General features: G+C 36.8%; 1 protein-coding gene across 1 annotated transcript in view; it reads left to right on the forward strand.

The window, feature by feature from the left end:
• Positions 1–15,748, forward strand: part of CAAP1 (caspase activity and apoptosis inhibitor 1) — a 48,059-nt gene that overhangs the window by 9,163 nt on the left and 23,148 nt on the right. The gene's annotated exons all lie outside the window — the stretch shown is intronic.

Genomic DNA, 15,748 nt, shown 5'->3' on the forward strand with positions numbered 1-15,748 from the left:
ACCTGTTGGCAGCTCAGCGGCTGCTCAGCTCGGGCTGGACTCGACCTGCTGTTGCTCAGCGCTCAAACTCTTGAGCGAGCTCTTAACCAACTGAGCCACTCGGCTGGCCCCTCTCTCTCTCTTTTTATATTTATCCTTTTTCCCTTCAGAGCCACTTGTATTAGTTTGCTAGGACTGCTGTAGCAAAATACCACAGACTGGCTGGCTTAAACAGTAGAAATTTAGTTTCTTAAAGTTTTAGAGGCTGGAAGTGCAAGATCAAGGTGCTGGCAGGCTTGCTTGCTTCTGAGTCCCCTCTCCTTGGCTTGCAGATGGCCTCTTGCTGCCTCTTCACACGATTGTCTTGTGTGTGTGCACCCCTGGCGTCTCTCCCTGTGTCCCAATCTCTTCTGAGGACACCAGTCAGATTGGAGTAGGGCCCACCATAATGATCTCATTTTAATGTAATGAACTCTGTAGAGGCCCTATCTTCAAAACAGTAACATCCGGGGGTGCTGGGATTAGGACGTCAACATATGAATTTTGTGTGGAAGGAGACACAGTTCAGCCCATAAACCATTTAAAAAATAAGTTCCTGATGTCCTAACATTTCATGCCTGAACAATTCAGTATACACATCCTAAAAATAAGGACAGTCTCCTACATAGCCTCAAAACCATCATCACTCGTATAGTATATTTATTTATTTTCATTAATTAAGTGGTTGAGTCTGACCCAGGATCCAGTTAGCTGTTCTGTGTTCCATTTGATTGTTAGCATCACAAAGTTGAATTTAAAGGAAAGATTTAAATATAGGAGATAAAAGCTTCATGAGTAGCCAGGAACTCAGTTTACATCTTAAAGGAATTCGAAAAATAACAAATCAAAAGAAAGTTGGGAAAATGGAAAACAAAGGTAAACATTAAAGACATAGAAAACAAAAAAGTTATGTAAATCCATAAACTTGGTCTTTGAAAAGACCAGAACATGGATGAACCCTTGGACCTGGTTAAGGAAATCAGTGCAGAACAATTATAATTGAGATTAGGAAGGAAGGATGAGACATAACCTTAGATGTGTGTGAATTTAAAAGCATGATGAGAATCCACATGCAGCACTGTGTAAACAAACTTGAAACAAGCAAATGGATGGCTTTCTGTCAAAATACAAATTTTGACAAACTGACTCTCCTCAAAAGAGGACAACTTGAAGAGATTAACAAAGAAGAAATTAGAAAGTTAAGATGTACTGTTGAAAAAGCACCATGAAGGGGCCGGCCGAGTGGCTCAGTTGGTTAAGAGCTCGCTCAAGAGTGCAAGCTCTGAGCAACAGCAGTTCGATTCCCAGCCCAAGCTGATCTGCCATCCAGTGGCAGGGTGGCTCAGAAAAAAAAAAGAAAAGAAAAGAAAAAGCACCATGACAAGGTAGATTCACAACTGAATTATGACTTACATGAGTCAATACATGTAATGTGCTAATAAGTCAGTAAATACCATCTGTTACTTTTTTCAAACAGATTACATCTGTGTTTAAATTAGTCCAGACCCTAGGAAAAGATGAAAAGGCCTTCAATTTACTTTGATTTCTGCATAGTTTTAATACCCCAAATATCATAAATAGTGCCCAAAAAAAGGAATGGGGGATTGTAGGCCATCTCACCTGTGAATATAGATGTAAAAATTGGGATTAGTGCTCTTACAAAGGAGGTCCCACAGATCTCAGAGCCGCTTCTGCCGTGTGAGGATATAAGAAGTCTGCAGTCCTGACCATGCCGGCACCCTGATTCCAGACTTTCAGCTTCCTGAGTGAAGAAATAGGTTCCTGTTGTTTATAAGCTACCCAGTCTGTCTTATTTTATTATAGCAGCTCCAGTGGACTAAGACATTATGTCTTTTGCAAATAGGGACAGTTTTATTTTTTCCTTTTTTTTTAAAAAGAAAACCAAAAATTAGCGTCACTTGAGCTAAATCCCATGATGCCAAACCTAGATTTAATACCTGACCTAATTGCAGTTTCGCTTCTCTCTCTCTCTCTCTCTTAGTTTCAGGTGTACAAAACAATGTAATAGTTAGACATTTATACCCCTCACAAAGTGATAACCCCTATCCCCCAATGTACTTCCCCTCTGACATCATATATAGCTGTTACAATTCCATTGACTCTATTCCCTATGCTGGGAATAGATAATTATAGTTGGCAGTCAACATTATTCAGCTTCACCTTCAGGTATACACTGCAATGGTCAAGCCTCTACACCATCCATGAAGTGGTCTCCCTAATAAGACATGTGCCTATCTGATACCCTACAAGATCTTTACAACATTATTGATTATATTCCCCAAACTGTCCTTCATATCCCCTTGGCAATCTCGTGGTTACCAATTTATGCATCTAATTCCTTCACCTTCTCCCTCATCCCCACCCCCCTCCCAACTAGCAACCATCAGTTTTTCCTCTGGATCTCTGAGACTATTTCTGTTTAGCTTGCTCATTTATTCTGTTCTTTAGATTCCACATATAAGTGAGACCGTATGGTATTTTTCTTTCTCTGACTGACTTATTTCACTTAGCATGATGTTTTCTAGGTCCATCCATATTGTTGCAAATGGTAAGATTTCATTCTTCTTTATGGCCGAGTAATACTCCATTGTATAAATGTACCACAGTTTCTTAATCCAGTCATCTAACAATGGACATTTTGGTTGTTTCTGTGTCTTGGCTATTGTAAATAGTGTTGCAATTTTGATCTTCACCAGAAATGTAATGTTTATCAACCAGCCTGGAATTTTCTGGCCAAGCATCTGTAAAGTATTCTGTCACAGCAGACCTGTCTATCCCCCCCTGCCCCCTTTGATAAAACCCTTGCCGTTTCCTTCCCCTCCAAAAGGTGGTGTCCTGGCCTAAAAATAATCCTTTCTTTTCTTTTGCTAATAGCTTCTTTGCTCTCTGTTTCTATAAAACTTCCTTTTTGTACAACCCTATCCGAACCTCGTTCTGCTTGTGAGATGGGATTCTGCCCGATTCATGAATCACTTAATAAAGCCTATAACATCTTAAAATTTATTTGGTTGAATTTTGTTTTTTGACACTTTCTAATTTACATGACTTTAACTTCTTTTTTAAAATTGCCTTATTGACCTGTTAGGACTTCCAGTGCATTGTTGAAAAGGAATGGTGACAGTAGATATTCTTGGTTGTTCCGATCTTAGAAAGCATTCAACCTTTCACAATTAAATATGCTGTGTTACTTGTATGCTTTTGTTTTTTAATACTTACTTTATTTTCTTTCTAACTTTAATTGGATAACTAGTTCACTTATTTTAATTATTTGTGGTTAGTAATATATTTAACACTAAAATTTTCTCTGAGTACCACTTTAGCGGTATCCCATAAAACTGGTTAGTGTTTTATTGGTAGTTTTTAGAAAATTTATAATTCCTCTTTAACCTAAAAGCTGTTGAGTTCTAGATTTAGTGCGTAGTTAGGTTACCTGGGCTCTTTTTATTCATTTTACTCGTAGTTTACTATTCCAAAATCAGGATGATTCCTTAACTTTTTCATTGCAGGCTTAATTGATGTTTTATGAGCAAACATTATCAATTTCAGTGAATATTCCATAGGCGTTATGATCTCTGTTTTCAGAGTATAGTCTGTATCAATTAATTCATTTAGATCCTCAGAATCCTTTAGCTCTATCATGAGATGGATGAGAGGGATGAAATCAAGTTCCTACTATTCATGCCCTAATCCCATTCAGGAGGACCTCATGACCTGCTAACACCATCACCTTTGAGGGTTAGGATTGCAATATATGAACTTTGTGGGGGACACAAACATTCATACCATGGCACATAACCATCTATGTAAAAAACCTCAAGAGTATATAAAAACCTTTTAGAACACATATTTGGTAGACAGAATAATGACCTCCCCACAGAGATGTCCATGTCTAATCTCTAGAACCTAATATGTTAATTTACATGGCAAAGGGACTTTACTATGATTAAATTAAGGACCTTGAGATAGGAAGATTATCTTGGATCATCCAGGCGGTACCAGTATAATCACAAGAATCCTTTATAAGAGGGAGGTAAAGAGGACAAAGGCAGAAAGAGATGGGATGCTGGAAGCAGAGGTTGAAGTCCTGTGCTTTCAAGATGAAGGGAAGAACTACAAGCCAAGGAAGGCAGGCGGCCTCTTAGAAGCTGAAAAGAAGAAAATGTGAATTCTCCCCTGAGCATCCCCAAGGAGTCAGCACTGCCTGCCCCTTGATTTTAGTGCCCTTAGACTTAGTTTGGGCTTCTGCCCACCAGAACTGTAAGATAATAAATTCATGTTATTTAAGCCACAAAATTTATGGTAATTTGTTCCACTGACAATAAAAAACTAATTCAAGGTACTTGATTAAAACCTAGACATAAGCCAAAGTTACAGATCAGTTGCCTAAAGCCATTGAGATGTTTTGTTTGATTTAAACATTTAAAAATTTTTTCAGATGGTTTCCAACATTTAAAAACCAAGTGATATCACATCAAAATCTGGATTTCTGAGTTGCTTGAAAAATCAGATCAAGCAGCTTTTCCTGGGAGGGCAAAAAAATTAGCTGAAGCTTCGTGTAGCTACTCTCTCTCTTTTTTTTTTTTTTTTTAAGATTTTAATGGGGAATCAGGGAAAGGGGAACAGACAAGTTGCTGTTGTTTTGTTCTTCAGACTAGTTGTGGAGGACATTGCTTCACTGGCCCAAGCTGGCACCATCATTGCGCTCTTCCCAGGTGAGGCAGATCAGTCGCCGGCTTCTGGACCGCCGCTCACTGCGGCTGCTGGCCGCTCACACTGGCTGCTGGCTACACACGGTAGCCCATGGCAACCCACTGCAGCAGGGGACTGCAGCCCACACCGTCGCCGGCGACTCACGGCAGCCCAGCTCCAGGTCGAGCTGTTATTCAGCATCTTAGCTGTAGAGGGCAGTGTCACTGGCCCTCATATGTGGGATCCGAACCGGGGCCCTCTGGCGTCCCAAGCCAGTTCTTAACCAACGCGCCACTCGGCCGGCCCGCTACTCTCTTTTTTATAGCATGTATATTTCAGTGTGCTACGTAGTACTTCATTTGAATGTTTAATATTAAAAGGGTCTATACAGTGAGACTCTGAAGGGAAAATCCATAAAAGCCAGAAGTTGGCCTTGGAACCAGTTATGTCAGTTTATCAGTGTTTTATCAATTGAGACATATACCTTCATCTTTTTATCCCACTTTGATGAACAAAATAGTTTCAAATAGGTCTACATAAAGCAATCTGTTATACATGAAAAATTTGGTACATTCTTTTATTCAGCAACCTCTGCTTTTTTATTATAGTTTTATCAGAAAAGACATAATGTTAATAGAACTAAGACACTATAAAGTGACAACTTTCAGTATGAGGTATATGTATGGGTATGTGTATGTATGAGGTGTGATAGAAAAATACGTGAATGTTTACATTAAAAAATTATTACAGTAAAAGACACATTGCCATTAATCCCTATCAGAATACTCCCCCACCCCCACCCCTGCTTCAAACACATTTATCCCATCATTCCTGCCACTTTCTGAAGCAGTTCTAGAAGTCCTCTTTCATGAGTTTTTCAGTTGTGCTGTCATGGCTGCCTCAATGTCCTGAATCGGTTCAAAACGTTTACCTTTCATGGTCATTTTGACTTTGGGGAAGAGCCAGAAGTCTCACAGTGCCAGATCTGGTGAATAAGGACACAGTGTAATGTTTTTATTTGACAGAAACTGCCGTACCAGAAGTGATGTGTGACACCGAGCCTTTTTGTTGTGATCAGAAAATATGGTGAATACTGCTGCTGATTGCCATCCAATGGAAAGGCAGGGATCTTCAATACAGGAAGCAGTGCGTTGAACCTTAGTAACAGTGTGTAACAGGTGTCAACTTGTTCGGTGCAGTCAGTTGGGTGTGAGCTACGGTTGAGAGAAGGTGTGTTTTAAAGTGTGCCTTATATCATCCTCCATCATGACAAAATGCTCTGTGTCACACATTGCGTCTGGTATATGGCAATATCTGTCAAATAAAAGCATTACGGTGTGTCCTCATCCATCTTATTCACTGGATCTGGAACCGTGCAACTTCTGGCTCTTCCCCAAAGTCAAAATGATTCAGGACATGGAGGAAGCCACGATAGCGCAACTAAAGACACTCATGAAAGAGGACTTCCAGAACTACTTCAGAAAGTGGCAAGAATGATGGGATAAGTGTGTTTGAAGTGAGGGGGTGTCTTTTGAGGGGGATTAATGGCAGTTGTGTCTTTTAATGTAATTAATTGTATTTGAGCATTCACCATATTTTTTATCACACCTCGCATATGGTATTTAATAAGGCTGTATAAGTTACTTTTCTTATAAAACATTAAAAATTTTAAGATACAGAAGTACATGCTTGTTTTTATGCACAAGTAAATGTTTATGCACAAGAAAAAAAATCTTTTTAAATTGTCTATAGTTTTACATTATTTCATTACATTGCCAGCTTTGTATGTTAAAGTTATATTTATCCTCTAAGGTCAGCTTTCAAATGCATCTTTTTCTTCCCAATCTCTTTTGATCTCTGCTGCTGCTCAAACTATTATTTGCTACTGTATCATTTCACTTATATGTGGAATCTAAACTAAACAAATGAACGAATAAAACAAGACAAACAGACTCATAGATACAGAGTTGCCAGAGGGCTGGGCAGTGGGTAGAATGGGCAAAGAAGGTGAATGGGATTAAGAGGTGCAAACTTACAGTAAAACATAAATAAGTCAGTGGGGTGCAATGTACAGCATAGGGAATGCAGTCTAAGTAACTGTACAGTGACAGATGGTTACTAGACTTCTTGTGATCACTTCATAAGGTATATAAACGTCAAATCACTATGTTGTATACCTGAGACTAGTATGATATTGTATGTCAACTCTAATTAAAAAGCTTTACATTCCAGAAAAAATATTATTTGCTTACTGTTACTTTGCACTAGTTCTCTTTTACTATTAAAAAGCAGTAGTTGTAAGAAATGTTTGACAGTGCACTGCTTTGAAACTTGAAATTAATGAATATTAACAATTTTTATAGGAATGAGATTTAGGAAATATGAAGGTATAACATCCGTAGTTTCTAAGTACTTTCATTTTTAAAAGGCTAAGGAACCACTTTGGTTCACCTTAAGTAAGCAAGTGAGCAAATTTATAAAACTATATATAAACAGTCTAAAAACTTTAGCATCTGTAATTTTGTAGTGTTTTAAAACTTAGAAATTGTGACAAGATATGCAAATGTTGCAGATGATGACATTTGCTTAACAAGAACAACAGTTTTAAGTTAACAAGGTAATATGGAGGCCTGGAATTAGAGTGCTTGACTGCATTGGGAGATGTGTGGGAAAAGCTTTATTATAGCACAAATAGCACTAAAAATGAAAACAGGTATTATCTTGGCCTGCAGTGTGAAGTGATTATGCTCTAAGGAATATGTTTGTAATGAAATTTATGTGTTGCATAGTGCAATAAAATAATCAGGATTGAGCTTTTATATATAAAGAATAAAAATACAAACACTTTAGGGAAATCTTAGCAATAGTTTAGAATTGCTGTAATAAATATCTTTATGAGTTTTAAATTAATGTGCTTTTAGTAAATGATATTGGGGGAGATGTCAGTGGAAATGAAGCTATATTTCCCTACAGAGAATAAGCAATGTTGAGATAATATCACCATTCTAGAAGATAAAATTTAAAAATCCAGGTTCTCAAAATTAACACTGAAAAGTGGGTTCAATGTGAATGTTCTGGAACTATTGTTTCTAGTCACTGCTACTTTCTTAGGAGAAGATGTATATGTTCTAAATTAGTTGTTATTCAGTTCCAATTTTGGGTGAGTAAATTAAAAAAAAAAAAAAAGATATTCCTAAATAGGCGTTAGAGATTTTAAGTAACACATATAAATTGAACCATTTTATATTCACTAGAATATTTAAGTAGCAAATAAAATTCACAAGGAATTGTTTTGTAAAGTGAATAATTCTTTGGAATTATTTTTGAATCTTAATTATCTGTTTTGTAAATCTGAAATGTCAGCGCCTTTGTTTAAAATGGAGTACATGAGTATTTTAAAAATATAAATGATTGAAAAGAGCAAGTTGGTATCACCTAGAACTAGTTACTACTTACAATGTGCTGGTTGCTAGCTACAATATATTTATATATACTAGATTTTAAGTCGTATTTCTTAAATAATCTACAAGTTATTCCACCCTTCAAAACTTCCATTTTACTACTGTTCATAGTTGGATTAGGCACTTCAGAGAGGTTAGAATGAAAGAAGAACATAGTGTGTAAGTGTAGGGGTGATAAAGGACTACTTCGCATTAAGATGTTTATTCTTGAACATACTGGGCCGTTCCTCTGGCTCTATCAGTTGTCTTATTGAGAGCCAGCAACTAGAATCGTGTGTATGACTACTCTTCCATTGCTGAATCCTAGCAGTGATACGTGGTAGAATCCTGATGCTGTTTGTTATTTGTTAAATTTATTAAATTTATTAAAAAGCCAGAGATTTACGGCTGAATTAGTTTTCCTTATGAGCTGTCCTGACATAGCTACTTACCTACCACGATTTGTTTTTAATAAGTATAAAACATCCATGTTCTTTTTGATGAAGTAGAGCTGTCCAGTGGGTTCGGCTCAGCTGTCACTAGAGTACTAAGACTTTGGTTTGTTTCGACAAGTAACTTGTATTACTTGAAAATGTAAGTATGAGTAACTTTCAAAGGGGCATTGGCATTTAGCCAAATGCTAAACTCTCAATAAGTGCCAATAAAACTGAATTTGGGGATAAAAGAGTCTTCCACAAACTGCTATTATTAAACTTCAATGAAATAAAGTATTTGAATAAAATTTATGGTGCTCTGAAACATTGGATTAATGAGTAGCATAAATCTATAGTATGTAAGTTAGCATTTTTATCCATGGATACAAAAATAGGCCACATGTAGACCCAAGACCTGGGTTTGCTGGGAAGGATACACTTCAGAAATTGACCTGTAATTCACCCAACTCACATAACCAACTCTGGAATATAGGGCTGTTTTGTACCAGTTACTTGTTTCTTTTTAAACTCTTATTATGGAAAATCTCAATGTACAATGAACCCTTACATACCTGTCATCCACTGTGTCTCCTCTCATATCCTCTTCTCCCAACTTGATAACTTTGAATCAAATGTTGACCTAGTTACTTTAAAGGTTAAGCAGATAGGCACCTCTCCAGATTCTCTAGAACATGCCCTAGAATGGGAGGGAGTGAGCTTCTCAGAGGTTTCAGATGGCATCTTTATTTGAACTGCGCACCTGCGTTTGATGGATTTGGGAAGCATTGTTTTCTGGTTTTGTAATTGTCCCTACACATGCAAGTTTGTATTTTTTTATTCAGAAACCTACTTTTGAAAGAGCATCTATTGTCATTTTTCTGTAAGTTCATTTACTTACCTCATCCTGCTGCTCAAGCACAGGGTTAGATGTTAGGTATTTTTCTTTTTTTTCTGCTATTCCCTCATCACTCACTTTAAAAAAATTTTTTTTTTAACTTTCTTAAGTAATTCGTTATATTAATTGCCCTTTCCATTTCATCTGAAAATAAATTCACGGATGTTCACTCTGTGCTAAACTTGTTAATGACTATTCATTCTCTAATACTTCTGTGTACTCCTACCATATGAACCGTTTGCTTGCCAAGAGTCACTCATGTTTGTTTTCAATTCATTTATCTTAGTTATGTAATTTAGTTAAATGTATAAATAAATGAAGTATCAATATGAAAGTAGTTGATTAAGTTACATGCTTTGGAAAAAGTCAGAGGAGTTGCTGAAAAGTTGTTAATTAACTTGTGGGATAACAGCAAAAGAAGTTCGTGTAAATATAAAGAGTTGTTGTTATTTTTTGCTCTCAGATTTTTGCACTATAAATAAGCCAAAAGTAGAAATGGTTTATGTGAGTGGGTTGAGAGTATGTTTTTTCCCATGGATTTATATTAAAGTTAAGGCTGGCCTTATATCCAAAGATTGATAAATGAAGTTACATTTCTGTCTTACGTTAACTTAAAATGCTTAAACTATAACTTTTAAAAGTGTTTCCCTATGTTAATGAATTTTTTTTTCAGGGAAATGACATTAACCATCTGAGATAAAAGTGATTTCACTATATTTGGGTTTTTTTTCTCTTTATTATGAAAAGTAGGATACTATAATGAAACCCCATGTACCTATTGCCTAGATCTAAGAGTTATTACAATTTTCCATATTTACTTCATCTGTTTTCTTGAAGTATTATAACGTGAAGTACAGATATATTGGTGCTAAATATTTATGTTAGAATTTCCAGAAAATACGGACATTTCCCACATAGCCATTTATCTAGTATCTATTATTAATAGCTTACTTATTTAAATGTTAATGCATACACATAGTACAAAATTTTAAAAAGTATATAGTGAAAATAAGTCTCTCTTTGTCCTGTTCTTCATTCTCCCTTTTTATAGACAACCACAGTGGAACAGTTTCTTGTGTATCCTCCCAGAGATATTCCATATATTTCCAAATATATGTGTATGTATGTATTTTTTTCCCCACAAATGGTAGTGTACTGTGCAAACTATTCCGTACCTTTTTCCATTCGTTTTTTTTTTCCACATAATAGTATGTCTTTTCTTGGATTTTATTCTACCCAGTATGTATAAGACTTCCTATGTATACTGTATACTATTCCATTGTTGGACATAGCAAAACATTAACAGTCTATCTGTAGAGCTTTAAGTTGTTTTCTATCTTTAGTTACTACAAATTATGTGAATATCTCTGTATATAAGTAATCTTGTTCTTCTGTGGTTTTATGTCCCATAAAAACCAAGAAGTTAATTGTTGGGTCAGATATTTGGAGATTTGGAATTTTGATAGATATTGCCAAAATTGACTTAACATAGAGTTTAAACCAATTTATACTCTTCCCCCCAAATGTGGAGTACATGTTTTCATATGCTTTAGCCAACACAGTGTTTCTTAACATGTTGATCTTTGTTCATCTGTTAGGTTAAAAAGTAATATCTCATTGGAATTTTAATTTGTATTCTCTTATTTTGAGTGATATTGACCATCTTTTCATGTATTACAGATCTATTTGAATTTTCTTTTCTATGAACTTTTTGCCATTTATTTATTCTGTATGTATATGAAAGACTCTGGTCTTTTTAATTTATTGTTTGTGGTGGAGGTTGTATTTATGTGTTTGCTTGTTGCTTTTTTTACTTTGTTTATGGCTTTTATTATTTTTTCACCTGCATAAATATTTCATGTTTGCACAGTCTAATTTTATCAATCTTTTGTGGTTTCTGGGTTTTAAACTTGGAAAAAGCCTTCTCTATTCTGAAATTTAAAAAGTATCCTTCATACTTTATTAATACCAACTTTAAGGGTTTTTTAAATGTTTAAATCTTTGATTCATTTGGAATTTATTTTTTCTATAAGGCAGGAGCTGTAAGATGCCATTTTAATTTTCATTATGCCATATTTTCCTTTACAACTGTCAAAGGTTCACTTAGAATATTATTTTTATAATACTTGGTTAGATTTCAGATGCTCAGTAAATTTGTTCTGTGTATTTATCTTCTATCAGCTACTTTTATCTTTTTTGCCCTTCCTTGTTTTCACACAAACTAGTGTGAACCTGTACTGTCATTAATTATTTATTATAATGAATAGGCAAATATATGAACCTAGTTAAAAGAAATTGAAAACTGAAACAGTACAAAATTGTACAGAAAGGTATACAGTTAGAAATGTTTCTTTTCAACCTTTTCACTCCCAACTTTCTCATGCCTTTTGTTGAGGATAATTGGTCTTTTGTTGCTGTTGCTCATGTTTGTCTTTTTATTGAAATTTTTAACTTCTAAAATAATAATTCTGTCTTGATTATTTAATAGCATATCTTAGTTTTCACAATAAGAAAGAAGTATTTTCCTCTGGGGCTTTGAGGGGAGATTCTAAGTGAAAACTCACTTTATACTTTGAAATATATAGCCATATGTATATGTATATGGCTACATGGAAGTTTTGGGTATTACTACCTAGAGAATTATTTCTGGAAGTAGTAGAAAATCTGGATAAACGTGGAGTGAAGGTTTAGAGTTAAGCTGCCTACGTTTTATTTATTTATTTTTATTTTTAATTTTTTTTAGCTGAGCCATCCTGCCACCTTATGGCAGCTCAGCGGCAGCTCAGCTTAGGCCGGGACTCGAACTGTTGCTTAGAGCTTGCACTCTTGAGCGAGCTCTTAACCAACTGAGCCACTCGGCTGGCCCTGTCCTTTTGTTCTTCAGTCTAGTTGTGGAGGACATCGCTTCACTGGCCCATGTTGGTATTATCATTGCGCTCTTCCCGGGTGAGGCAGTGGCTCACTGGCCATTGGACGGCTACTCACCGCAGCTCATGAAAGCTCATGCCCTCTGCTGGCCAGCCCCACTTCAGCCTATGCTGTTGCAGGTGACTCACAGCAGCCCAGCTCCAGGTCGAGCTGTTGTTCAGCATCTTAGCTGTAGAGGGCAGTGTCACTGGCCCTCATATGGGATCCGATCCAGGGCCCTGCTGCTCAGAGCTGGTGTCTCAAGCCAACTCTTAACCAACGCGCTACTCAGCTGGCCCTAACCTGCCTACATTTTTAACAGCAGAACTCCACAGCTTACTGTCTCTGTGACTTTTGGCAAATTACATAACCTTGGGCCTCAATTTTCTCATCTGGAGAATAGGGGTACTATCAGTACCTTCCCCATAGGATTGTGATAGTATAAGTGAGATAAAGATTATAAAGTGCTTAGAATAGTACCTGTCATATAGTAAACACTGAAGAAAAAAACGTTGCTGTATTTGCTTTGGAATTTTTACTTTGAATCTGTTAACAGCAGCTATTCCTAAAATTCCACTTTACCCTGATAAGTATTGGGGATTTTCTCCCCATTCCTTTTATGAAAGCCTTAGGAAAGCAGTGAAATGATTTATTGTGATTTTTAATTATTATTCTTTAATGTTACTGCTTTTTAAAAAACAATTTGTTGCTTATGTGTCTAATTTTTTATTTATTGTAAAAATGGTTTAAATGAAAGAGAGCTAAGTATATATATTTTAAAGTGTAAAAAGATTTTTCTCACAAATCAATATTGAGATCAATTTGTTATATTGACGTTCTACAATATAACCTCAGTTCTCTTAGACATATATGTATTATAGAGAGCCGACTGTGTGCTTTAGGCTGGTAAAGGGTAAAAAAATGGGTATCTTACTTAACGTTCTCATGTCCTTTATAAGTTCCTATTAGGCTATAATACTTAGGTAGACTATTCTACATAATAGGGTAAGTTTATCAGAAATAACAGGATAAGTTTTTAAGAAAAGCCTTCATAGAAGATATAACTAACCATTGACAACATTGCAACCTAATGCCTAAGTGTTGGGGATTCGGGGAAGGGGAACAGGCAAGTTGCTGTCTTTTTGTTCTTCAGTCTAGTTGTGGAGGATGTCGCTTTACTGGCCCATGTTGGTATTATCATTGCGCTCTTCCCAGGTGAGGCAGTGGCTCACTGGCCCATGTAGGTATTATCATTGCGCTCAGGCCGGGCCGGGCAAGTTGCTAGAATGTAGGATTCCACATTCAAAGTACAGTAATACCTTGGTTTCATTCTGGAAACAAACTACTCGTATTGCAAGACATCGCTCATTTACCATGTTAAAATGTATTAGAAATGTTTGCTCGTCTTGTGGAACACTTGCAAGCCAAGTTACTCACAATCCAAGGTTTTACTGTAGCAGGATATTTGCACATCCTACATGTTTACACCTTTAAATGCACTTACAGTGTAAGCTCATGCTAATTTTTGAAATGGGTAAAGATTTGGAAATATAGGAATATAAGGATAGAACAAAGTAGAGACCTCTTTGATTCCTTTAGTCACTTTTATGTAGAATAGAACCCCCTATTTAGGGAATTGTCTATTCACAAAAACTTAGAGTTGCAGGGGGACAGTTTATACAATGAATCCCTTAGACCAGGGGTCGGCAAACTTTTGAGATGGAAAAGTCAATCCTGTCCCTCACAACAGTTTAAAAATTAATTGAAAGCCATAAAACAAATGAAATCACCATTATGTGAATAATAGCCTTTAAAAATTTTATAAATGAGGGCCGGCCGAGTGGTGTGATGGTTAAGAACTGGCTTGGGACGCCAGAGGGCCCCGGTTCGGATCCCACATATGAGGGCCAGTGACACTGCCCTCCACAGCTAAGATGCTGAACAACAGCTCAACCTGGAGCTGGGCTGCCGAGAGTTGCCAGCGACAGCGTAGCCTGCAGCCCCTGTGGCAGTGGGTGGCCATGGGCTACCTTGTATAGCCAGCAGCCAGCGTGAGCGGCCAGCAGCCGCAGTGAGCGGCCATCCAGAAGCTGGCGACTAATCTGCCTCACCCGGGAAGAGCATAATGATGGTGCCAACTTGGGCCAGTGAAGCAACGTCCTCCACAACTAGACTGAAGAACAAAAGGACAGCAACTTGTCTGTTCCCCTTCCCCCAATTCCCCAGCGCTGTTCCCATCCCCCCAATTCCCCAATAAAAATCTTTAAAAAAAAATTTTATAAATGAAAATATAGTTTTATTTTCATTTTCAGTTTTACTTCAGAGCCACATGTATGTACCCAAAGAGCCTCATGTGGCTCGCGAGCTGCAGTTTGCCAACTCCTGCCTTAGACAATCATAGGTCAGAGAACGAAATGGGTATAGTCACTATGGTTCCTTGAATTATATTATTTGGGGAAAGGAAATGGAGATGATAGGGTCAAATTTTGCTGTCTTTTGCATAAAAGGAGATTCTCTGGGGACACAGTACAGATGTAGATTTATTTGCTATTTGGAAAGGCCCTTTGAAAAAAATTAAGATTGTTTTGGCTCGTTCCATAATGTTTGAAGGCTACAGTTTACCAATCTGTGACTTCATTTTTCTGAATCTACTCTAAGATTTTTGTGGTGCCCCAATTAAAAAAAAATGTATGATTTAGATAAATTTCGTAATTCGCCTTTCTTACTATACAGTTCTGTGAATTTGGACAAATAGATTATAATCATCTACCACCACATTCACAATATAGAACAGTTCCATCACACCAAAAATTTCCACCATAGCTTTGTAGTCTACTCTCTCTCCACAGCCCCTGATCTCATTTCTGCCCCTATACGTTATTTCCCCCCATAGTGGCATATAGATGGAATGATACAGCATATAGCTTTTTGAGTCTGGCTTCTTTCACATAGCATAAGGCATTTGAGATTATTCATTCTCTTTGTTGTATATATCTGTAGTTCTTTCCTTTTTGTTGATGGGTAGTTTAGTATTACATTGTGTGTGTGTACCATAGTTTACCCATTCCCCCGTTGAGGTAAACTCATAGCAGAATAATGACCCTCCAAAGATGTTTACACTCTAATCTCCAGAACCTAAGAATGTTACTTTATATGACAAAAGGGGTTTTGCAGATTTAGTTAAGGTTAAGGACTTTGAGATGGGAAGATTCTCCTGAATGATCCAAGTTATCCCCGTCTAATCACATGAGTTCTTAAAATTAGAAGAGGAAAACAAAAACCTAAGAGAGATGTGACATGTGACTAGAAGCTGGGCATGGTCCTGGGTTACATCCAGTGAGGAG

This window comes from Hipposideros armiger, unplaced genomic scaffold (assembly GCF_001890085.2).
Source record: "Hipposideros armiger isolate ML-2016 unplaced genomic scaffold, ASM189008v1 scaffold_184, whole genome shotgun sequence".
NCBI lineage: Eukaryota > Metazoa > Chordata > Mammalia > Chiroptera > Hipposideridae > Hipposideros > Hipposideros armiger.